Source organism: Bos javanicus, chromosome 1, assembly GCF_032452875.1.
Source record: "Bos javanicus breed banteng chromosome 1, ARS-OSU_banteng_1.0, whole genome shotgun sequence".
NCBI classification, from domain to species: domain Eukaryota; kingdom Metazoa; phylum Chordata; class Mammalia; order Artiodactyla; family Bovidae; genus Bos; species Bos javanicus.
Genome location: NC_083868.1, coordinates 83,697,969 through 83,722,313, shown reverse-complemented (window position 1 = coordinate 83,722,313; position 24,345 = coordinate 83,697,969). Strand labels below are relative to the sequence as shown.

At 44.1% G+C, this 24,345-nt stretch overlaps 1 protein-coding gene and 2 long non-coding RNA genes across 5 annotated transcripts in view; 1 reads left to right on the top strand and 2 right to left on the bottom strand.

Annotated features, from left to right (window-relative positions):
• Positions 1-362: 362 nt before the first annotated feature.
• LOC133246362 (uncharacterized) lies at positions 363-12,471 on the bottom strand. The gene is made up of 3 exons (XR_009736018.1): positions 11,402-12,471; positions 11,183-11,265; positions 363-1,360 (listed from the first exon to the last, which is right to left on the bottom strand). It is a non-coding gene; the product is annotated as an uncharacterized LOC133246362 (long non-coding RNA).
• Positions 12,472-16,415: 3,944 nt separating this feature from the next.
• LOC133246358 (uncharacterized) lies at positions 16,416-20,591 on the bottom strand. Its single transcript, XR_009736017.1, has 2 exons — positions 20,305-20,591; positions 16,416-17,801 (listed from the first exon to the last, which is right to left on the bottom strand). It is a non-coding gene; the product is annotated as an uncharacterized LOC133246358 (long non-coding RNA).
• KLHL24 (kelch like family member 24) overlaps positions 19,192-24,345 on the top strand; it is a 37,737-nt gene continuing 32,583 nt past the window's right edge. The window contains exons 1-2 of one of the 3 annotated variants that reach the window (XM_061414529.1): positions 19,192-19,612; positions 24,131-24,264. The gene's annotated coding sequence lies outside the window, so the exon portion shown is untranslated. Of the gene's footprint in view, positions 19,613-24,130; positions 24,265-24,345 lie in introns of those variants that run through there. The other 2 variants (XM_061414538.1, XM_061414548.1) reach the window with 2 other exon arrangements.

The window sequence follows — 24,345 nt, the reverse complement described above, 5'->3', positions numbered from 1 at the left end:
TCCCATGGACAGAAGAGCCTGGTGGGCTTCAGTCTGTAGGGTTACAAACAGTTGGACACGACTGAGTGACTAACACTTTCACTTTGTTTCAAGGGCCTTAGGCTTTCAGATGCTGACCTAATCATATCTATAAACAAACCATAACCATGAGAATAGTCACGATATATTACTAAGAAATATAAAAAAGGTGGAATAAAATTATACATACAGAGTGATTCTAATAATTTTTAAATGCTGAATAAAAAGACTAGAAGGGAACACACCAAAATGTTAAAATAGCTTTCTTCCCATCTAATACTCATAAAACAGGTCAAATTTAAGAGAATGATTTATGTGACAACATGTTTTTTATTGCAGGGGTCCCCAGTCTCTGGGGTCTAATGCCTCATGATCTGGGGTGGAGCTGATGTAATAACAATAATAGAAATAAAGTGCACAATAAGTGTAATGAGCTTGAATCACCTCAAAACCAGCCCCCTGACCTGGTCCGTGGAAAAACTGTCTTCTGTGAAACTGGTCCCTGGTGCCAAAAAGGTTGGGGACCACTGCTTTTTAGTACTTTAACAGAAAACTAGAAGCAACTTAAATACTCAGCATAATGAAAAGGGATAAATAAATTATATTTTGATCATGTGATAGAATGTAAAGCAATCATTCAAAGTGACAGTTTAAAAAAGTTTTTTTGTCAAATCCTTGGCTCTGGCCTGCACACAATCTGCCCCCAGAGGCAGGGCCCACATATACTTCCAAAATTACGGTGGAAGGCAGGGCCACAGAGAACAAAAAGCACCCATCTTTTCTGGGGCTTCCTGGAATTTCACTTCCAGATAAGGTCTTAGCTTTCCTCTCTAACAGAATTCATACCACTGTTTTAGATATAAACATGGACCCAGAGAACCCCAGACTAACTGGGGTTTAAACAGATTTAAACAAAAGGCAGTCTGTTTAGATCTCATCTCGTGCCAACTTATCCCCCAGCACCCTATCCGTCATAGATGATGAGTTTCCTCTAAGGAGAAATGTGACCAATTAACCTCTGAATCCCGGAGCAGAACATCTTCATTTTTCATTCTCAATCGTGACATTATCAATGGCTACCCCTTGTTCTGCACCAGGGCAGGCCAGCCATTGGACTCTCTATACCCAGAGTCAGCCAGCTGTCCCCCAACAAAATCTGATGCATCATCTGCTTTGTAGGTAATTGTATTGGAACACGTGCACACACAGTATAGTTGTAACCATGAGAACAGTTGTAAGGACTTCCCTAGCAGTGCAGTGGTTAAGAATCTGTGCTTCTACTGCAGGGGCCTGGGTTCCATCCTGGTCAGGGAGCTAAGATACTGCAAGCCATACGGTAGGCCTTAAAAAAAGAGAGAGAGAGAGAGAATAGTCATGATATTTGTTAAGGGAAAATGTGAGGAAAAAAATATGTATATACAATGTGATTCCAGTTTTAAAGTGCATAATGGAAAGAATCAAATGAAACTTATCAAAATGTTAAATAGCTTCTCCCTCATCTCATGTAACAATCCAGCATAGTAATTATGTCTATTTCACAGTTGCAGAAGACAGGTGACTGTCTTTGAAAAGCGGAATTGTGAGTGGCTTATTCCATATTTTTACACTACTCTCTATATTTTATATAATTCCACCCCTCATTCCTTTCCCCAGAGGTGGGAGGCTGGGTCCTGCAGGAAAAATCCGAAGTTTATCCCTGATGCACAAATGAATGCCCTCTGCCAAAGGCCCAGCCTGCCATCTGTCATGAGCCTCTGGGGAAGGGAGGGTACAGGCAGGCACTGCACTTCCCTGAAAGGTCTGGTTCCCTGAAGGCCTAGAAGGACCATCCTGTGGGTGCAACTGTCTGTAAAAATTAATTTTCAAATTAAATTTCAATTAAAAAACCTGAGCCATCCCTGATTAACTCAACTTAATCCAGTTTCTTTTTTAAAGAGAAAAAACTTAACCCAAGGAGAGCTATGCCCGAAATTTGGAAATTTCCTGGTGCTGTCTCTAGTCCTCCAGCCTCAATTTCTGCCTTATCCATTCCCCTGGCTCAGAATCTGTGTGTAAACCAGAGAACCCAGCTTCCCTCTTATGGTTTACTAATCTAATGCCTCTTTATGACCATAGCTCACCCGGATCCTGTTTGAGCCTGTTGTGACCCAGCCCTTGGCTTCTGCCAAGCCCCTGCCTCCTAGCTCTGCCCTTCTGGCTGCCCACCCAGCCAGCACCCTCACACCAGCTCTTGGTCCTGCCCTCAGCACACAAGACAGACACAGCATTTTGTTAGTGAAGGTAACAGTGTGGAGGAGTCAGATTTTACTTCTGGTGGTGACATCAGCAGGAGTTTGGGTAGCTCCTGGCTACAGTTAATGGCACAGAGACTCCCTCAGACAATTTGAGTGCTCAGCAGTTTTGTTCTTTCTAGCTCTTTGTCTGTACTTGCCACTGCCACACTTTTCCCACCAAGCTTTGCTGTTACCATTAAGTATCTCAAATAGAAGTTCTCTGATTCTGAATGGGGTCAGACCCATCAACCAGACCTGAAGTCCCCCAGCTCCCAATAGTTCTTCAAAAAAGGTTGGAAACTTGTGAAATAAAAAAAAAACGAAAGGTCTTAGCACTGCCCGGCTCCCTGCTCTGCTTTATATTCACCTCTCTCTCAGCTGCAAGTTCACCTTACACTCCAGGGCAAATTTCATTCCTGAGCAATATGAGGTGCCTGGACCAATAATTCAATAATAACCAATAATAACCTCTACATCCTTATCTTGTGGCCAGTTCTACTCTGAACCCGCTAATAGAATGGGAATGATTTGTAACCAAATCCTTGCCTTGGAGCCTCAGACAACCTTGATCCTCGCTTCTTGGGTTCCCAAGTCTACACCAGCCTGGCATCCCAGGGATATCAAGGCAGTTACCTTATAGAAGAGTCATGTCTCAGGTATCTTGACAGGTACTACTGACTACTATTGTCGGTTACATCTTGCAGCCCGACTGTTCCCTTACGTGGTCACAATGTTTCACCCATCATCTTAGTCATTGTCAACTTTAGTATCTGTTTTAAGATGTGCATGCGTGCTCAGTCACTTCAGTCGTGTCCAACTCTTTGCGACCCCATGGACTGTAGCCTGCTAGGCTCCTCTGTCCATGGGATTCTTCTGACAACTGAAGTAGGTTGCCATGCCCTCCTCCATGGGATCCTCCCTACCCAGAGATCGAACCCATATCTCCTGCGTCTCCAGCATCTCCTGCACTGCAGGGAGATTTCTTTACCCCTGAACCACCAGGGAAGTTTTATGATGTAAGTTTTATCATTATTCAAGTATAATGAGGCCAGCACAGGAGGAGGTGATTGCCATTGAAAAGATTGTTGTTCACAGTTCCCAAAGGGGTACATTGTGCCAAACAGGGCCATGTTGGGGAGCAGAAGGGTTGATGAGGAGTGGAGGAATTGAGGGGAAAATGTGGGCAAGAGCCTTCATTATGGTTTTCACAGGAAGGAATAAAGGTAAGCAGGTTTAAGGTTGGCTAGTTTGAATGATTTCAGTCAACTCTGGGGCACTGGGGCTGTCCTTAGTTGTCAGGTACATAGCCCTGGGGGGATTAGGACAAGGGAACAGTGGCCCAAAGCTGAGTCCTGTGACCACCTAATAAAGCAGATGGTTGGGATATAATCTTGAGTTGGTTGGTTTGCGCTTCCAGGAAATTTTTTGCTATTGGTAGGGATTTGCTAACCCTGGGAAGGACAGATGGAGAAGGAAATGGCAACGCACGCTGGTATTCTTGCCTGGAGAATCCCTGTGGACAGAGGAGCCTGGTAGGCTACAGTTCATGGTGCGGTCACAGTCGGATACGACTGAAGCGACTGAGCACACCTACTCGCACGAAGGACAGAAGCTCCCAGTGTCAGCAAAGCTCCCAAAAGCATCAAAATAAAGAGACTTAACCCATCCCGATGCTTAATACACATCCTCACTAGGTATTAATTAACTGTCACAGTTAGTTCAATTGAAACTGAGTAATATTTGAATGAAAGATTTAATCTTGTTGCCAATTTCTCTTTAACAAAAAGTGAAAGGGAGGAATATAAAAATAAAATGAAAAATAAAAAATAAGGGAACACTGATGCTTTTGAACTGTGGTGTTGTTGGAGAAGACTTTTGAGAGTCCCTTGGACTACAAGGAGATCTAACCCATTCATCCTAAAGGAGATCAGACTTGGGTGTTCATTGGAAGGACTGATGCTGAAGCTGAAACTCCAATACTTTGGCCACCTCATGTAAAGAGTTAACTCATTGGAAAAGACTCTGATGCTGGGAGGGATTAGGGGCAGGAGGAGAAGGAGACGACAGAGGATGAGACGGCTGGATGGCATCACCAACTCGATGGACATGAGTTTGAATGAACTCAGGGAGTTGGTGATGGACAGAGAGGACTGGCATGCTGCAATTCATGGGGTCGCAAAGAGTTGGACACGACTGAGCGACTGAACTGAAGAAATTTTTTAAAAAAACAATAATTTTGTCCTGGGATTCATGTCTGCAGAGTTGATGAGCCTAAATCGCCGTCAGTTTGGGAAGTGATATCTAAGCATGTAGAACTCTAACTCATCTCAGTAATAACATGCTGATATAAGCCAGTTCCACACTGCAGGTCAGTGTCATTGGGACTGCCAAGAGGTCAACCTAGATCAGAGAGAAGGAAATAGAAAGCCGCCTATTAAATGGTGATACACAAGAGTATATTTTTCATGTATATTATTAAATATTCAAAAATATGTATAAATAGCTATAGAAAGTAAGAAAGTGCTAGTCACTCATGCCCAGCTCTTTGTGACCCCAAGGGCTATAGCCCACCAAGCTCCTCTGTCCATGGAATTCTCTAGACAAGAATACTGGAGTAGGTTGCATTTCCTTCTCCAATAAATAGCTATAGATACACTATAAATACAGATACAAAGAAATAAAAGATTGGAAATATATTGCTAGCACGTAGCTCTCTTTGGGTTGAAAGATTATAAATGATATCCAATTTCTTCCTTATCCCTCTCAAGTTTTTTACAGTTGGCACATAATACTTTAAAATTTAGAGGAAAGGAACTTTACAAACTACATATTTCTTCTTTCTAAAGCAAGAGATTAATAATGAGAAGGTAAGAGGGAGAGTGAGAGCCAGTACTGTCATAATTCCCTAGGGCATGTGATTATGTACTCCAGAAGTTCCTGAGTTGAGAAGTAAAAATAGGAAGAGCTGGGGTTAAATTTGGGGAAGCAATGAGTCTCATAAGAAGGGCTGTGAGCAGGGCAAACTAAGGTGAGGCACAGGAGTGGGGTGACTTAGAGGGAGGGTGGTGGGGCTGCAGGGACAGGTGGCACTGATCCAGGAATTCAGCCAGGAAAGGCTTTGGGGAGGGTGTGGGAGAGTTGTTTTAAAGGTTCAGGCGAGGACCCGAGTTCAGTTTGATCCCAAAGGAAGCAGCTGCGTCCTCCCCAAATCCCATTACCCTATCAAGCAGGCTTTTCACTCTCAGAGTTGGAACGTGATTTCTGGTCATTCGTGACCTCTTATATCCACCCAGCTCTTTCCTAAAGAGTTCTATATGCCCCCAGGAATGTCCTGATTTGGGTGCTTGTTAAAACAAAAGAACTTTTCCACTGAAGTCCTTTCAATCAAAAAAATTCACAGATTTTTTTCCTGTACTTCTAAAACTAGACAGGCCTCTAGAAATACTTTAGCCAAACAACTTCATGGGTGCAAAGCACAGTGCTCCTTTTACAGATGAGGAAACTGAGACCCCAGGAGATTAGGTGAGGTGTGCAGTGTGACTAAGTTATGGCAGGGCTCCCTAGGACTCCTCTTTTTTCTGTGTATTTTTTCCATTACCCCATGTTGCTTCTTGTTAAACAGATCTTTGCGAAGATTTGTCAGTGCATCATCATGTTCTGTCATAATAGTAATTATTATTATATTTTACAAAATAATATCTACCATTATGTCCTGATTGAATAATACTTAACTGTTTGTTGGGGTCTATGTGCCCTTACCAGAAGCAGCCATTTAATTCTTATAGGAAGACAGTATTATTATATTTCATACAAAGAAGCTGAATATCAGAGCAGTTAAATAAACCATTCACTATCACTGTGTCAGTGGTAACAAAGTTAGGATCTGAACCCAGTCCATCTGAATCCAAAGTTACCTTCTTGACTCTCCATAAAGAAACACTGTTGGGTATATACATGAATTGGAATATTATCCAGCCTTAAAAAGGAAGGAAATCTTCTATGTGCAACAACATGATGCATGTAAAGGACATTACACTAAGTGAAAATAAACACAGAATGATAAATACCTAATGACATCACTTGTGTGTGGAGTCTAAAAAATGCTGAAACTAGAAGCAGAGAGGGCTTCCCTGGTGGATTAGCTGTAAAGAATCCACCTGCCAATGCAGGAGACGCAGGAGATGTGGGTTCAATCCCTAGGTTGAGAAGATCCTTTGGAGAAGGAAATGGCAACCCACTCCAGTATTCTTGCCTGGGAAATCCCATGGACAGAGGAGCCTGGAGGGCTACAAAGAGTCGGACATGACTGAGCATGCAGCCACATGTGGTGAGAACACTTAACATCTACACTTTTAGCAAACTTCAGGTATACAGTAAAATATTATTAACTATATTCATGTTGTCACATGTTAGATCTCTAGTACTTATTCACCTTGCATAACCGAAACTTTACCTCCTTTGATCCACATCTTTCCATTCTGCCACCTTCCAACCCCAGCTCCTATCAGAACCATTCTGTTCTCTGCTTCTATTGTTGTTGTTTAGTTGTGTCTGACTCTTGCAACCTCATGGACTGTAGCCCTCCAGACTCCTCTGTCCATGGGATTCTCCAGGCAAGAATACTGGAGTAGGTTGCCATTTCCTTCTCCAGGGAAATCTTCCCAGTCCAGAGATCTAACCCACATCTCCTGCTGTCTCCTGCCTTGGCAAGTGGATTCTTTACTACTGAGCCACCTGGGAATTAATAGTCATTTATATACCTTCCCCTTCCCACCTGGGAAGCCCCTTCTCGCCACTTAAGAAAAGGAAAAGAAGCCGGGAAAGGGGTGGCAGGCACCATGTCCAGCTGCAAAGGTGGTAAGAAGCCCCTGAAGCAGCCCAAGCAGGCCAAGAAGATGGACAAGGAAGATAAGGTGTTCAATCAAAAACAGAGGAGCAGAAGAAACTTGGAGAGTTAAAAGCAAAGGCCGCAGGGAAGGGCCCCCAGATCACAGGTGGAATTTAGAACCCTGGCAAAAATTAAGTTGTTCCTTGTGCCTGAGGTGATGATGAGTTTTAATTCTATTCCTGTTTAAACATTTGGATTCCCTGCCATAACCGTTGCCACCTAAAGCTAGAATGAAGTGTTGTCTTAGAATCTATTACATGTTTAAGAATAAACGTCTGTGATAAAAAAGGAAAAGAAGAAACCAGTAACTGTCTGATGTTAATTATGTTTAATATGTTAATTATGTTAAATATGTTAATTAGCTTGATTGGGGTAACCATTTCACAATATATATGTACATCAAATCATGAAACTGTACTGTCAAGTAAACCCCAGTAACATTTTTAAAATAAATATAAAAATACCTTGTACTGTACACACACAAAAAATATCTTTGACTGTACAAACAAAAAAATATTCTGTTGGGGCCAATCTCTCAAGGAGCTGATTCTCCATTAAATTCAGCATTCCTTAAATTTCTCTCATTAGTCAAATTGTCTTTTCTTCAAATAAAATGACAACATTTAAGCGTCTTGAACTAAATTCCTAAACCGGATTCATTCTAATCACCTCCATAGAGTTACTAGGATAAGAATTTTTACCTTGGCTTTGTTTTTATTTCACTTGAGTGTACAAAGTACTATTATGATGTATTACCCTAATATAATAATTATTTGCACACTCAAGGAAATAAAAAAGGAACCCAAGGTGAAATTTTATGAGAAGCCTAATGGAGAAATCATAGATACTCCCTTGTGTTTGTTATATTTTCCAATAATATGGCAATCTTCAAACATTTCACATTATAAAACATCACCTCTGGTATTTAAATTGATAAATAAAAAGCAAGGTGCCCTCCAATTCCTGACTAGTGCTGGGGACAAAGATCATTCAGAGTTCATCCTGAAAAGCATCTAAATTTAGAGATTTGCTACCGGAGCAAAACTTTCATGTACCAGTAATAGAAGCAGGCAGCCTTTCCAAAATATGTTAAGTATGTGTTTGCGATGCTGTCATAAACAGGGTCAGAGAATCTGTCCCTGTGTGCTGGTGACCTGGGAGCCCTCACAGTTTTCTAGGCCAGTTACAGAGAGATCTGGGGCTGGAAGCAAAGGAGATTGCACAATAGTTAGCAGGGTGCTTAATTTAATCTCATCAGTTAGGGAAAGGCTTTTTAAAACTTTTTTTTTTTAATTTGAAACATGTATATTTGTGCACAGTTGTTTATTTGTCTTTTAACGTCAAAAGCTTATTGAGGGGCTTCCCTGGTGGCTCAGTGGTACAGAATCCACCTGCCAACGCAGGAGACACTGTTCCACTCTTGATGCAGAAAGATCCCACATGCTGCAGACCAACGAAGTTCGTGTGCTACAACTACTGAGCCTGTGCTCTAGAGCCTGGGAGCCATGACTACTGAGACCAGGTGCCATAACTACGGAAGTCCGCATGCCCTAGACTCCATGCTCTGCAACAAGAAGCCACCTCAATGAAAAGCTGGTGCACCGCAACTAGAGAAAAGCCCCTGCTTACCACAACTAGAGAAAAGCCCATGCAGCAACAAAGAACCAGCAAAGCAAAAAATAATTAAAAAAAAAAAAAAAAGCTTACTGACAGAAACAAAAAGGTCTCCCTCCACCCCTACTCCTAGTCCCTTGGTCTACAACTCAAAGGTAACCGTGGTTTAATCTCAGTGGTCTTTGAGTTTGGATATTGTATGACCAGAAGCAAACCGCTTTTCTACATCTTAAGGGCAATCTCTTTCTTTTTTAAATATTACAAATGCCCAGACAAAAGAAGTTAGAGGACAGGATCCTGGTGAGTGTTCAGAAAGTCTGGTTTTGGGTTCTGGGTTTTCTAAATCACTTCATTTCTTCATGTTTATTTATCAAATCTAGATTATAGAGGTTATAAGTTCTTCCACTCTTCCTTGCTCTCCTTCTTTTGCCTACCTAAAGCAAAGGATAAGGCATTCCTGAGGACATAGCTAGAATTGGTGGGGGAAGGGACAATAATAATACAGTAATAATTTTGGTTGCTGTTCAGCACTTATTATATTCCAGGAACTGTATTTTTTTTCTCATTTTGTCCTCATAACAATTCAATGAGGTAGGTATTTGTATCCTCATTTTTTTACAGATGAGAAAACTGAGGAAGAAGAAGTAATTTACTCAAGGATATATACAGGTAAGAAACAAAGCTAAATTTTGAACCTAGACTCTTCAAGTCTAAAGCCCCAGTGGAAATACCTGAGATTTCAAGTCTTTATAGGGAGACAGAGAATATGACTGTCAAAGTGCTAAGCTAGGTAAAGAACTGAAAAATGATATAGCATAAATTAGGGTGCTCCTGGACTAGCAGTGTGTGGGAACTGCTCTGGAACCTGCATTCAGGCTTTGGGGAGGTTGCATTGTTCACAACAGATGCTTCTGATAGCCTAAAATGAGCACAGTGATAGGCACGCTTACTAAACTGAGAATTCTTGGGTTGGAGACAGGTGTGCCAGCCTCAGCCAACACAGTTTCTTAAGAAACTGGATGGAAAAAAAAAAGAAAGAAAGAAACTGGATGGAATCTCTCTAGAACAGGAGACGTCTGCTGCTGCTGGAATCTCTCTAGAACAGGAGACCTTCGTGGTTAGGTCCAGCCCTGTTTATACCTGCTGAAAGATTTCTGGAAGGCTGCCCATCAAGCAAAAGGGAACCAAAGATGGACAAGACACACTGTCAGAAACTGCAGGCATTTGGAAGGACAGTGCCAGAGCCAGCAGAGGAAGATCAAGTTGGAGTTAGTACATGCCTCTTAAATGTCACGGGGTGGCAAGAAACTGGAGATGGAGGCAAAGTCTGCTGGGACCAGCAGCAGGAATTCCATATGGACTCACAGCCACCTATGACTGAGACAAGATGCTAAGCAGCACTAGAAGTGGCATTATGATCATTGTTTAAAACAGGCAGACACCAGAAGCAGAAGACACTTTCTGTATGTGTTGATACTGTTAGGGGAAGTACACTGATTGAAACCGCCCACCCTGGCCAGGCACCATAGTAACCATTTGTATGAGTTGTTTTATGGCAGGAGATCCTGATAAGGAGTACGGAACTAATAAGCCACCACCAACCAGAAGAGTTCGGGAAAGGTCGAAAGGAGACATCGGTTGTCCGTCCACTTCCCAGAATCCCTCTCACTAGCATCCATCTTGGCTGAGCGATGCGTGCGCCACCAGGAAAGACTCTGAATTAGAATGGTTGGCCAAAGACCACCCGGAAACTAATCCCATCACCATAAAACCCAAGACTGCGAGCCACGCAGCAGAGCTGTTCTCCTGGGTTCACTTACCCTACTGCTCTCCACCCGGGTGCCCTTTCCCAATAAAGTCTCTTGCTTTGTCAGCACACGTGTCTCCTCGGACAATTCATTTCCGAGTGTTAGACAAGAGCCCAGTTTTGGGCCCTGGAAGGGGTCCTCCTTCCTGCAACAATACCTGAGACGGTTTTGCAGCAAGTCATGTGACAAGGTGCTATGAGGTGTCCTTTGGCAAATCAGGCCTACCTAGAGCAGTCAGGGCAGGAGTCACTTCCAAAACATCACGTTTCTTCAGAGACCAGAGGGCCCACCCGAATTCTCATAACTGAGGAATTAATCAAGGAAGAAGAGAGGGGGTGAAATCAGATGTCCTTGAAAAAAAAAGTGAAGTCACTCAGTCGTGTCGGATTCTTTGCGACCCCATGGACTGTAACCTACCAGGCGCCTCTGTCCATGGGATTCTCCAGGCAAGAGTACTGGAGTGGGTTGCCATTTGAAGTGGAAACAAACAGGGACTGGCATCCTGTGCCAGGAGATGCAAGTATGCCCCAGTCTCCTGAAGTCAGAGTCTGGGGCTCACGGTGATAATCAGTCATCCTTACCTGCGTGTGCTGTGGCAAGCTTGGTCACAAACAGGATCCAAGGCCACCTAGGTAACAGTTTCTGGCACCCCATTGACTTCAACCTGTGAAAGATGATTTCCAGAAGAAAGCAAGGATTGTCACCCTCCCACTCCATTCCCAGAAGAAACACTTTTGTTTCAGAAGGAAAACTCAGGAGAGAGGGTAGGGAGCTGACTTTCCAGGTGACAGAAAACTCACCTCTTTTCCCAGATCTCAAAATGGAAAATTTTCCAACTATGTCTACCTGGTTAAATCCTAATGCTATTATGTTTGACCCTAAGGTTTAACTGGCCTAGTGGGGGTCTATGGCTGTCTCGGCCGGAGTGGGACAACCCTTCCTGGTAACTATAGAGCTGGAGAGAGTCAGATCTCTGCGTCCAAAAGAGCTGCAGAGATGAGTCACCTCTCTTACCAGAGAAGGGAGAGGGGTGGGCCTCAAGACTGGAGAGGCGTAGGTGCCATGAGCAAATAGTGTACTGTGTTCACTCATGTCTTCACTTAGCACTCTGAGGAGGTATTGTGTAACAGACTAGCTGAGGTGTTAAATGCGTCTGTGGAGGAAAACAGGGTAGGGTGGGGCATGCTGAGATACTTTGTTATTTATGGTAGTCTCAGTCTTCTGAAGAGTGGAACTCTGTTGTTTGAAAGGTGATGAGTGTGAATAATGCAAATTACTGAAAAAGAGATGGAGGCAGAGGGCTAGAGGGGATTGTCTAGGAGGAAGAGATCACGTAGAGATGGTGGAGAGGGAGAAACCCCAAGATTGTGGCTGGAGAAAGGCCCAGAGAGAGGGTGTGTGGTGGGAAAAGAGAAGTAGCTGGTACTGAGGAGGAGCGCAGGTGAGGCCACAGAGATGTGCAAGGGGAATTGTTATGGAGCTGTGTGGTGTGAGATGCCATGTATTCTCTCTTTGTGAAACCCTCTTTGTGAAAACCTCTCTTTCTAATATCTTTGCTCTTCAGTGCTTTGCAGCTGGGGCTTTTATTGCAGGGGTGGCACAAATGTGCTAAGCACAGAGCTGGTTGAAGAATCCAGTTGCATTCAAGGGCTTGGTATAAATACAGTGCTAGTGTCACATTATAAAGGATGTGGGAGGTGTGCACAATTTCATAACAGGTGAGGGAGAGAGGAGAGGATCAGAACAGTTGGCATCAGAGTGAAACCTTAAAGGACGACCAATATTTCTCCTAGAATTAGAGATGGAGAGACTTCAAGTGCAAGGGACCTAGAGCAGAGGCAGGGTGGTCTAGAGGCAGAGTGGTCTGGAAGCGTGTGGTATGTTTAGGGAGTGATGACTTACTACCTCCCAACCATCATCTCCATGGGGAAGAGGAGCAGGCTGGAGTGCAATAAAGAATGGCTGGAGGAACTCTGGATGCTTGGCCACCTTCAAATCATAAAGGCTGTCATGAACGCCCTGGAGAGTAAAACATGGGCTTCCATGTGGGATGTGCAAGAAGACAAAATAGAGAGCACTATGCTGTATCCCTGGAAGGAGAGGAAACAGTTCTGAAAACTGATTCCCCTCACTCTTGAGTAGCTGCCTCCTTCAAATGACTAAGCTGACCTGGATTGTAAACACTGCATAAAATATATCGTGTTATGGGACTTCCCTGGTGGTCCAGTGATTAGGGCTCCACGATTCTACTGAAGGGGGTATGGATGCAATCCCTGGTTGGGGATCTTAAGATTGCATGTGCCATAAATTTTTAAAAAATTTTTTAAATAAAAATTAATAACTCATGTAACAATCAGTTTCAGCAGATTGCGCTGGACTTGACAGCTCAGCTTCTATTCCAGTCCCACCTGAGGACAAGGCCACCAGTGGTGGTGCTCAGTGATTTGTAGGGTAGGCATAGATCCCAGGGCCCTCTATCAACTTCGAAAGCACCTCTATTCTGGGGGTTGCCTGAGGAGCTCCCCACCCACCAATAGGCCTGTCTCTTGAGGCTGCTGTCCTGTGAGTTCCCTCGCTCCCTTCCACTCTCAGTGACTGATCAACTCGCAGCCATTTGCCCCAAGAGAATCTGAGGACCTCGCCGTGCAAATCAGTTCAAGTGGATCCCAAGTGGTCTCCAGGCACTTTTTTTTCCCTCTCAAGTCCCCTTAACCTAAGAAGTAGAGATCCACCTGCCAGTTAACAGATACATACTGAACATCTGTTGCTGCTGCTACTGCTAAGTCGCTTCAGTCGTTTCCGACTCTGTGCGACCCCATAGACGGCAGCCCACCAGGCTCCCCCGTCTCCAGGCAAGAGTACTGGAGTGGGGTGCCATTGCCTTCTCCAACTGAACATCTACTAGGTATCAGTTCAGTTCAGTTCAGTCACTCAGTTGTGTCCGACTGTTTGCAACCCCATGAATTGCAGCACGCCAGGCCTCCCTGTCCATCACCAGCTCCCTGAGTTCACTCAACCTCATGTCCATTGAGTCGATGATGCCATCCAGCCATCTCATCCTCTGTCGTCCCCTTCTCCTCCTGCCCCCAATCCCTCCCAGCATCAGTCTTTTCCAATGAGTCAACTCTTCGCATGAGGTGGCCAAAGTATTGGAGTTTCAGCTTTAGCATCAGTCCTTCCAAAGAACACCCAGGACTGATCTCCTTTAGGATTGACTGGCGGATCTCCTTGCAGTCCAAGGGACTCTCAAGAATCTTCTCCAACACCACAGTTCAAAAGCATCAATTCTTCAGCGCTCAGCTTTCTTCACAGTCCAACTCTCACATCCGTACATGATCACTGGAAAAACCATAGCCTTGACTAGATGGACCTTTGTTGCCAAGTAATGTCTCTGCTTTTGAATATGCTATCTAGGTTGGTCATAACTTTCCTTCCAAGGTGTGTCTTTTAATTTCATGGCTGCAGTCACCATCTGCAGTGATTTTGGAGCCCCAAAAATAAAGTCTGACACTAGGTATACTACAACACAAAATGAATAAGCCATCATCCCTGACTTCAGGAATTTGAGAGAGTACTCAGTTGGGAAAGGCATGTAAATATAGTTGACCCTTAAACAACAAGGATTTGAACTGCAAAGATCCATTTATATGCAGATTTATTTTTTGCAGTGGTAAATACTGCAGTACTACACCATCCAGGGTCGGTTGAATCTGTGTATATGGAAGCAGGGATACAGATAACAGAGATGTGTGGAGGGCTGACTATAAGCAGTACACAGATTTTCAGGTGCACAGAGAATGAGAGCCCTTAACTCCTGCATTAGGGTGATGTCACACAATCAGTATGATAACTGCTGGGAAGGAGGTAAGGACCAGCTGCTGTGGGAAGACAAGGGGAGATATTTAGCCCAGAGGGCAATGAGGAGGACTGGAGGGTTTCCAAGAGAGAGGATCCACACGCTGACTCCTGGGAGGAAAAGCAGGAGCTAGCCTAGTAAAGGGGGTGAAAGAGAGGACAGAGTATAAGAGGCCTAGGGAGCAGGATACAGATGGGAATGGTCTGGAGACAGACAGCAAGAGCTCTTTGGGCAAGAGTCCTGTGGGAAGTTCACTGAGGCTGGTGTTCAGGATTCGGAGTGGGGCCTCAAGGTGCATCAAGAAGAACCCTAAATGCACTGCCAGGGAGTTGGAACTTTGTGACGGCAGTGAGGCCCCACAGGTGCTTAGCTGCCTGCCTACCCAAGAAAAAATGAAAAGCCGTCCAAGAAAGTAAGTTGTATACTGTTAATCTTATCATTCAATAATAAATACATATCTTATAACATAGACATTAAATAATTATTTAACCATAAATTTATGATATTGGAAGGATGCAGAATAGGGATGACAGCTCCCTTAGTAGGAAATAGCCATATGTCATTCCCTGGTGGCTCAGACAGTAAAGAATCTGCCTGCAATGTAGGAGACCTGGGTTCAATCCCTGAATCAGGAAGCGCTCCTGGAGAAGGGAACGGCTATCCACTACTATATTCTTGCCTGGAGAATTCCATGGACAGAGAAGCCTGGCTGCAGTCCATCGGTTGCAAAGAGTCAGACATGACTGAGCAACTACACTTTCATATGGAAAGATAAATGTAAATATCAGAATAGGTCAAATAGTTGAAACTGGTTACCTATGGTAAATCAGAACTGAGGAAGGATTGGAGACAGAACTACTGTTGCACTATTAGATTTAAAATATTTAACTCTGTAAACCGGAGAAGGCAATGGCACCCCACTCCAGTACTCTTGCCTGGAAAATCCCATGGACGGAGGAGCCTGGTAGGCTGCAGTCCATGGGGTTGCGAAGAGTGGGACACGACTGAGCGATTTCCTTTTCACTTTTCACTTTCATGCATTGGAGAAGGAAATGGCAACCCATTCCAGTGTTCTTGCCTGGAGAATCCCAAGGACAGGGGAGCCTGGTGGGCTGCCGTCTATGGGGTCGCACAGAGTCAGACACGACTGAAGTGACTTAGCAGCAGCAGCAGCAGCAGCAACTTTGTAAATACACTTTTTAGAAAGACAATTGTGTATCTATATTTATATAATTATTTTTAAATGTGTGAATGCCAGCCTCAACACGTAATAACTGAGTGACCTCAGCCATAAAAAGGAATGAAACTGTTCCATTCGCAGAGATGTGGATGGGCCTAAACTGTCATACAGAGTGAAGTAAGTCAGAAAGAGAAAAACAAATACTGTATAATATCAAGCATATGTAGAATCTAGAAAAATAGTACAGATGACCTTATTTGCAAAGCAGAAATAGAGACACAGATGTGGAGAACAAACTTATGGATACCAAGGGGGAAAGGAGGATGGGATGAATTGGAAGATCAGGTTTGACACATACACACTACTATGTATTGGATACAACAGATAACTAATTAGAATCTACTGTATAGCAGAGGGAACTCTAGTCTGTCCTCTGTGAATACCTAAATGGGAAGGAAATCCAAGAAAGAGGGGATATGTGTATACATATAACTGATTCACTTTGCTGTGCAGCAAAGTGTAAACCAACAAAACTCCAATAAAAGTAATAATTAAAAAAAATGGGGGGAACTTCCTTGGTGGTTCAGTGGTTAAGAATTTGCCTTGCAGTACAGAGGACGCAAGTTCAATCTCTGGTTGAGGAACTAAGATCCCACAGGCCGAAGAGAAATAAGCCCATGTGACACAGCTAGAGAATCCACGCTCCATAACGAAAGATCCCACATGACTCAGTGAAGATCCTGTGTGCTGCAACTAAGACCCAATCCAATCAAATACATATTTTCAAAACATTTTAATTTTGAAAAAACAATAACTGAGTGACCAGTGCTAAATCCTTATCCTCTCCATGGCTTAACTTCTTCACCTGTAAAATGGGATACACTCTCTTGCTGGGCAATTATGAAGATTAAAGGATATATACAAAGTACTTAGCACTCTGTTTGCAGCTTAGAAGGAAACCCAATAAATGGTAGGTAATTTCATTTTTAATAACAGATGGAAAAGAGGATTAAAAATCATGTTTAAAAGGCCTGGACACAAGCCTTCTCAGATCAGATCAGTCGCTCAGTCGTGTCCGACTCTTTGCCACCCCATGAATCGCAGCACGCCAGGCCTCCTGTCCATCACCAACTCCCGGAGTTCACTCAGACTCATGTCCATCGAGTCAGCGATACCATCCAGCCATCTCATCCTCTGTCGTCCCCTTCTCCTCCTGCCCCCAATCCCTCCCAGCATCAGAGTCTTTTCCAATGAGTCAACTCTTCGCATGAGGTGGCCAAAGTACTGGAGTTTCAGCTTTAGCATCATTCGTTCCAAAGAAATCCCAGGGCTGATCTCCTTCAGAATGGACTGGTTGGATCTCCTTGCAGTCCAAGGGACTCTCAAGAGTCTTCTCCAACACCACAGTTCAAAAGCATCAATTCTTCATCGATCAGCCTTCTTCACAGTCCAACTCTCACATCCATACATGACCACAGGAAAAACCATAGCCTTGACTAGACGAACCTTTGTTGGCAAAGTAATGTCTCTGCTTTTGAATATGCTATCTAGGTTGGTCATAACTTTCCTTCCAAGGAGTAAGCGTCTTTTAATTTCATGGCTGCAGTCACCATCTGTAGTGATTTTGGAGCCAAGAAAAATAAAGTCTGACACTGTTTCCACTGTTTCCCCATCTATTTCCCATGAAGTGGTGGGACCGGGTGCCATGATCTTCGTTTTCTGAATATTGAGCTTTAAGCCAACTTTTTCACTCTCCACTTACATCAAGAGGCTTTTGAGTTCCTCTTCACTTTCTGCCATAAGGGTGGTGTCATCTGCATATCTGAGGTTATTGATATTTCTCCTGGCAATCTTGATTCCAATTTGTGTTTCTTCCAGTCCAGCGTTTCTCATGATGTACTCTGCATATAAGTTAAATAAACAGGGTGACAATATACAGCCTTGACGAACTCCTTTTCCTATTTGGAACCAGTCTGTTGTTCCATGTCCAGTTCTAACTGTTGCTTCCTGACCTGCATACAAATTTCTCAAGAGGCAGATTCTATATTACCAGTATTTACACCTCCAATCACTGGAACATGCATGTCCTCTTATTTCATAAAGGCTTGACTGTATTCATAAAGAAGAGAAAGAAAGTGAAAGTCGCAAAGTCTTGACTGTATTCCTAAAGAAGGAAGAGAAAGAAAGTGAAAGTTGCTTTGTCCTGTCTGTCTCTTTGCGACCCCAAGGACTATAGTCAATGGAATTCTCCAGGCCAGAATACTGGAGTGGGTAGCTGTTCCCTTCTCCAGGGGATCTTCCCAACCCAGAGATCAAACCCAGGTCTCCCGAATTGCGGGAGGATTCTTGACCATCTGAGCTGCAAGGGAAGCCCAAGAGTACTGGAGTGGGTAGCCTATCCCTTCTCCAGAGGATCTTCCCGACACAGGAATCAAACTGGTATCTCCTGAATTGCAGGCAGATTCTTTACCAACTGAGCCATCAGGGAAGCCCTTAGGGAGAAAGAGAAGTTGTAATTCTGATATCAGAAACCAAAAACTAGTTAAATGTTTCAAAATTTGGAGATACACTCAACTTTGAAAAAACTAGCGGAAACAAAAAGAGAAAATAATGTCTTTTGGAGCACCTGCTTCAGAAAACAGGGATTTGTGATAACTTTGATTTGCACATGAGTGTAAAATAAAAATGTAATCTTTGCCAACAAAGGTCAGTATAGTCAAAGCTATGGTTTTTCCAGTAGTCATCTACACAATGTGAGCACTGGAGCATAAAGAAGGCTACTGTTGTTGTTTAGTCACTCAGTTGTGCCTGGCTCTTTGTGACCCCCATGGACTGCAGCAGGCCAGGCTTCCCTGTCCTTCACTATCTCCCAGAGTTTGCTCAAACTTATGTCCATTGAGTCAATGATGCAATCCAACGATCTCATCCTCTGTTGCTCCCTTCTCCTCCTGCCCTCAATCTTTCCCAGCATCAGGTTTTTTGATGGTAGTGCTGAAATTGTGGTGCTGGAGAAGACTACTGAGAGTCCCTTGGACAGCAAGGAGATCAAACCAATCATAAAGGAAATCAATCCTGAATATTCATTGAAAGGACTGATGCTGAAGCTCCAATACTTTGACCACCTATTGGGAAGAGCGGACTCACTGGAAAAGACCCTATGCCTCGAAAGACTGAAGGCAAAAGGAGAAGAGGGCAGCAGAGGATAAGATGGTTTGATAGCATCACCAACTCAATGGACATGAATTTGAGCAAACTCCGGGGAGATAGTGGAGGACAAAGGCTGGCATGCTGCAGTCCATGCGGTCGCAGAGTTGGACATAACTTAGCTACTAAACAACAACAACCCAGGATGACACAGGTGCCAGTAACAGATTTACAGAGAAATTTGGTTTCCCTGCGCTGTCTAGCTACCAGGGTTCTAGTCCCTTTCACTTCTCAGGTCCTCATATTTCCCGATTGTATACCAAAGGGTCAAATGAAAAGATCTCTGAGCCCAGTCCCCCCAAATTTAGAGTTCTGAAAACTCTTGGTTATGAGATTTTGCCTTGGGACGTAGCAATAAACACCTGACTGAGTTTCCCACAAGTCTCCTAAGACGTATGTATTTCCTTAACCTGTATCTACCTAAAACTGCTTCTGAATCAGCAGCCCTTGGATCGGATCTTGTTAAGCCTCGCACCCGACACCCGAACTATAGTGGGAAATCCTAGCGGCAGAGCGGCCACCCTCGGAATGAGGACTACAGCTCCCAGGGTGCCCCGGGACGGGGCGCCCCTTCGGATTGGCCAGAGGTGCGTGACGCTCAGTGTTTTGGCCCGGGCGGTCACATGTTTCCTTTGTTGTGAGCTGTGGAAGGGCTGGTGGCTTCAGGAGACGCCGGCGTTGGAGAGAGTGCTGCGCCGCCGGCTGCTCAGGGACCGCGGGGGCCGCCGCTGTTGGCCACTGCTGCTGGCTTCTTCCAGCCTTCGCCGAGAGGTACCCGGGGATGACAGATCCGGGACTGAGCGAAAGACGAGGAACCGGCCAGAGCCGGGGGCGGAGGGGCGGCCCAGGTCATGCCTACGGGGGTGTCTGCAGGAGGGAAGCCAACGGCCGCCGGCCTCTCGAAGCCAGAGAAGGAGGGTCTGAGGAGAGATCGCAGCTGGGACTGCAGGGCCCTTGTCTGCGGCGAGGGGGGCTTTCTCGGAGTCTCCTGGGGGTCGTCAGGCCCGGTTCCGTAACGACACTCTGAAAGGAAGGGCACTGAAAGGCTGGCATTACCGCCCCGGAACCGCGACGCTGCTGGCGCGCCCGCCGGGGGCGGGTTGGGAGGGGCATGGCCTCTGGGGCGGGGGCTAGCAGGTGCGGGTCAGTCACCCCGCCGCCTGCGGGATTAGGGGCAGCTGGAGAACAGGGCCGGGGGAGAGGGGTCTCGCATGTTGTGGATGGGCTTCGAACGGAGCGCTGCTCTTCTTTAACCGAAGGAAGCGCTGAGAATGCAGAGTCAGAAATCAAGCCTTCGCGTTTGGTGGGGGCGACAGTTTGTTCCAGACTGGGAGGACTGACGGGGTCAAGGTGGGTCCCAGGGCTGGGGGCCAGAGAAGTCCTTTTAAAGCGGTTGCGAAACATGCTCGGCGCCGTCGCCTGACCGTTACCCCCGCCCCCACCGCCCGGGAGCCTTTGTTTACCGCTGCTTGCCGCGGGGCCCGCGCCGGGATCCGGGCCCTGGAACTACAGCCCCGCGGGAGCCGAGGCGGGCGGGGGAGCGGGGGAGCTGCTGACGGGAGTCCCCGCCTAACCTCGCCTCCTTCCCACCACTCCAGGCTTGGGTTTCTTAATTTAGTTCCTAACGGCCCCGCCCCCAGGCTCTGGACTCTCGGGGCAAAGACTGTTAAGGCCGCGAGGATTGGGGCCCTGCGGGTGCTTGAGGGCGGGACGACGGGGCGTCTTCTGTGTGTTTATTGGCGGGTGTCTTGTCGCTGGGTGGACGTACCCAGGCTGTTATTACCCGCCCCGCTGAAGGTGATCTGGAGGACACGCGGGAGCGCGCGCTTGCCTCTTCTGCAGCTGAGGCCAGAGCGCAGCTGCCGGCGGCGCGCGCTTCCGCGCCCGAGCCTACCGGCGCGAGGACCGGCTGCCCCGCCATCGTTGGGTGGCCGCCACGGCTTCTGTCTGAGCTTGTAGGCAGTTCTGGGGCCCGCGGAGGACCAGATAATTAACCTTCTTTAACTCGGTCCCCTAGTCCGCCCAGATGGTGGAAAGAGCCCTCAGGCGAATTAGTGTTTCCCTGTTCTGTAATAGCGCTTCCCTGGTGGCTCAGACCGTAAGGAATCCGGCTGCAACGCGGGAGACCTGGATTCGATCCTTGGGTTGGGAAGATCCCCTGGAGAAGGGACCGGCTGTCCACTCCAGTATTCTGGCCTGAGGCCTGGCAGGCTACAGTCCATGGGGTCGCAGAGTCCAGTACGGCTGAGCGACTTTCACAGCACCCTAACACCACTTTTTAGAGTGCCTCACAGTCAACTCCTAAGGCAGATTGACTCTTTCTCAGTTAATTTTAGTGGAGTTTAATGATTAATCATTTGCTCTCTTGAATAGCTTTTTAAAAATCGTGTCTTAGTATTTGCAGCTAAGACCGTTTAGGCCCACTAGCGAGGTTGGTTTTTGTTAAGTACGGGAAATAGATTAAAAATCTGCCTCCTGTCACCTAAAATGTGAAATTAGAATTCTGTTTTTTTTTAAAGATAGCTTTGTATGGCTGAGTCCTTTCTCTGTTCACCTGAAACTACCACAACTTTTTGTCAATCGGCTGTACCCCAATACAAAATAAAAAGTTTAAAATTGGAAAAAAAGATACCTTGATAATATCCTCCCTCCACCCCCTCCAGAAAGTGAATTCTGTACCTGGGTTTAGATGAGCTGTTCGTGGAAACAAACATCATAGCTCACTCTTCTATGATGACAGTTATAAAATCTATAAAAACAATTGTTTTAGCCACAGTGTATTGAAGATGTGGTTTTCCTAATCTGATTTAATAGGATACTAGGGTTTTATCAGATTTTTTTTTTCCCTATAAATCTGTAGGAATTCACCCAAGAAAGTACATTTCTGTAGAAGGTAGATTGAGTTCCTTGGGTGAAGAAAGAATTGCATTTGAATAGTTCTCGTTGGTTATGCTTTCTTAATTTATTTTTAAAATTCAAGTTGGAATGACTACACCAAAAGGAGCAGCCTCTGTGATCCTGAACTGCCTCATCGCTTGTGCATTGAAGGCATTTAACATTTCTAAATAAGTACAAGATGGAAACCTCTAACCTTTATAAAAAATAAAACCACCACTCATAAGCCTTCTTATCCAGACAAAGCCTGTGACTTAGTCTCTAAACAGGAAGAAGAAATAATATTCTGAGTTGGAGCTTACTATCAGCTTTAATTTAAACTTTCTTGGCTTTTGTCCAAGTTGCTAAAACTACTTAATGCCTTTTCAAAAACATTGTTTTAGCTTCCTTGTTTTTTTTGCCATTTACTTAAAACCCAAAGGTCAAGCCTGTGAAAAACAAAAAATACTATTTATTAAATGAGGGACTGCAGTTATTTTTGTATATACTTTTTTCTTACCTAGGAATTTGGGACATCCTTTTTCAATAAATATTTAGGTGTGAACTGTATAAAAATGTAAATAAAATATTCTAGTATATCCTCATAAGTATATGAAATGTATAAGCATATATATTTTATATGATTCTGTTTTGACTAAAACAGTATATGGCCACTTGACAATTGTTGACAATTTGAAACCTTTATTCTTTCTCCTGTTAAGAATGCTAGCTAAGCTGCTGCTGCTACTAAGTCACTTCAGTCGTGTCCGACTCTGTGCCACCCCATAGAAGGCAGCCCACCAGGCTCCCCCATCCCTGGGATTCTCCAGGCAAGAACACTGGAGTGGGTTGCCATCTCCTTCTCCAATGCATGAAAGTGAAAGGGAAGTCGCTCAGTCGTGTCCAACTCTTCACGACCCCATGGACTGCAGCCTACCAGGCTCCTCCGTCCATGGGATTTTCCAGGCAAGAGTACTGGAGTGGGGTGCCATCGCCTAGATTTTTTTAAAAAAAAGTTTGTCACTCTGCCTAAATTTATCACCTAAGGGCTACCATTTTTTAGCATTTGGCACATGTTAAAGTACTAAATTGATAACTTAAGAGTCATTAGGCTTTGCTCTTTACTCAGTGCTTTCTAAAACATACTTCTGCAAATCATTTGTGTTACCACAAGGTAGATAAAAATCACTGACTTAGAAGTGCTTTTGTACATAGAGCAGCCATGTAGTAAAAAATTGGATCTCAAACTTGTTCGAGTGACAGAGTACCGGATGGTGTCCTTGTAGATTTAATTAATTCTAATAGAACCAAAAATATTTTTGCTAAAAGAAAACATAACTATATTATATATCTATAGGTCTTAAGATTTTAAAATAAAACAATGCATTAAATACCTAAAGGAAGCACGTTTCTAGCAAGATAAAACCAAAGACATTTAAGCTTACATGACAAGTAGGTTTGGTAGGATAGCTTTAAACCATGTATGATGTCTGATAAACAATTTTTTTCTTCCTTTGGGGTTTGGGAATATTAATAGCCAAAAGTTTTAAAACAAGGGAGAAAAACTGAATGGAGAAATTCAATTTTTTTGTTCTATGATATGAGAGAAGACAGTATTCTTTTTTCAGTTATAGAACCATAATTGTTTAGTCTGACACACTATTTAAGCACTCCTAAATTTTTCATCATTGGATATCTTTTATTTCTCTTTCTCTCATTAAAGTAATAATATATTGACTATTTGAGGTTCATGTAAACAAGGAATAATAACTTGGTATCATTCTAGACAAAGAAATGTAAAGCTTTTGTTGGTTTCTGGTATTGTATGGGTGTAAATAGGTTATTGGTGGTTTCAGAAGAAAAATAGAAATGTTGAAAATAACACCTTGAAGACTGGACTTTAAATATTGCATTTGTAAAATTTGTTTCGGGAACCACTACTCCAAGAGTAAAGTTTTAAGTTGAAAGTTTAAGAGTATAAATTTAAAGTGGCCGTTAAATGGAATGGTTCAAATAAATCAGCGTTTTAGAAAATGGGGTGAAAAAACTTCTTGGTTTCAGATAGTTCAATGTTAAATATGGTTTTCTAGTAATTTTTAAATAACGCATTTCTATGTTACAGTATTTTCTGGCTTTCCTTCTGTTGAGCTACTGTTTATCTTTAAAGATAAACCTTTTATTCATTAGTCTTTTTGCTGTCTCTGCTGTGTTAGTCTTCACTTAGAGTTCAGTTTGAGAAAATGGGAGTAGTGTGGAGCATAGCATGTAGCTAGTGGCAGTTCATTACCACAGGTTGTTGGACCATGTTAGTCAAAACTGTTGGTTTCCTTTGCCATCTGGAATTTATTAGTCATTGTAAGCCCCTGACTAATCCATTCGATTTTAAGGCTGATAGTAACTTCTTTCTTTGTATAGGGTTCCTGTATTCTAAAGGAAAAATAAACTTGATCGCAGTACAACTACATTTTAAGATCAGTTCTGATACTATATATCTCCTTTGGACTTTGTACACTGACCTCCCCTGTCCCCTGGCCTTAACTATTAGGTTGGTAAGTATTACCTAAAAACCCTCCAGAAAATGCCCAGGTGAATTGCCTTGCCCTTCTAGCTGAAACTCCAGTACTTTGGCC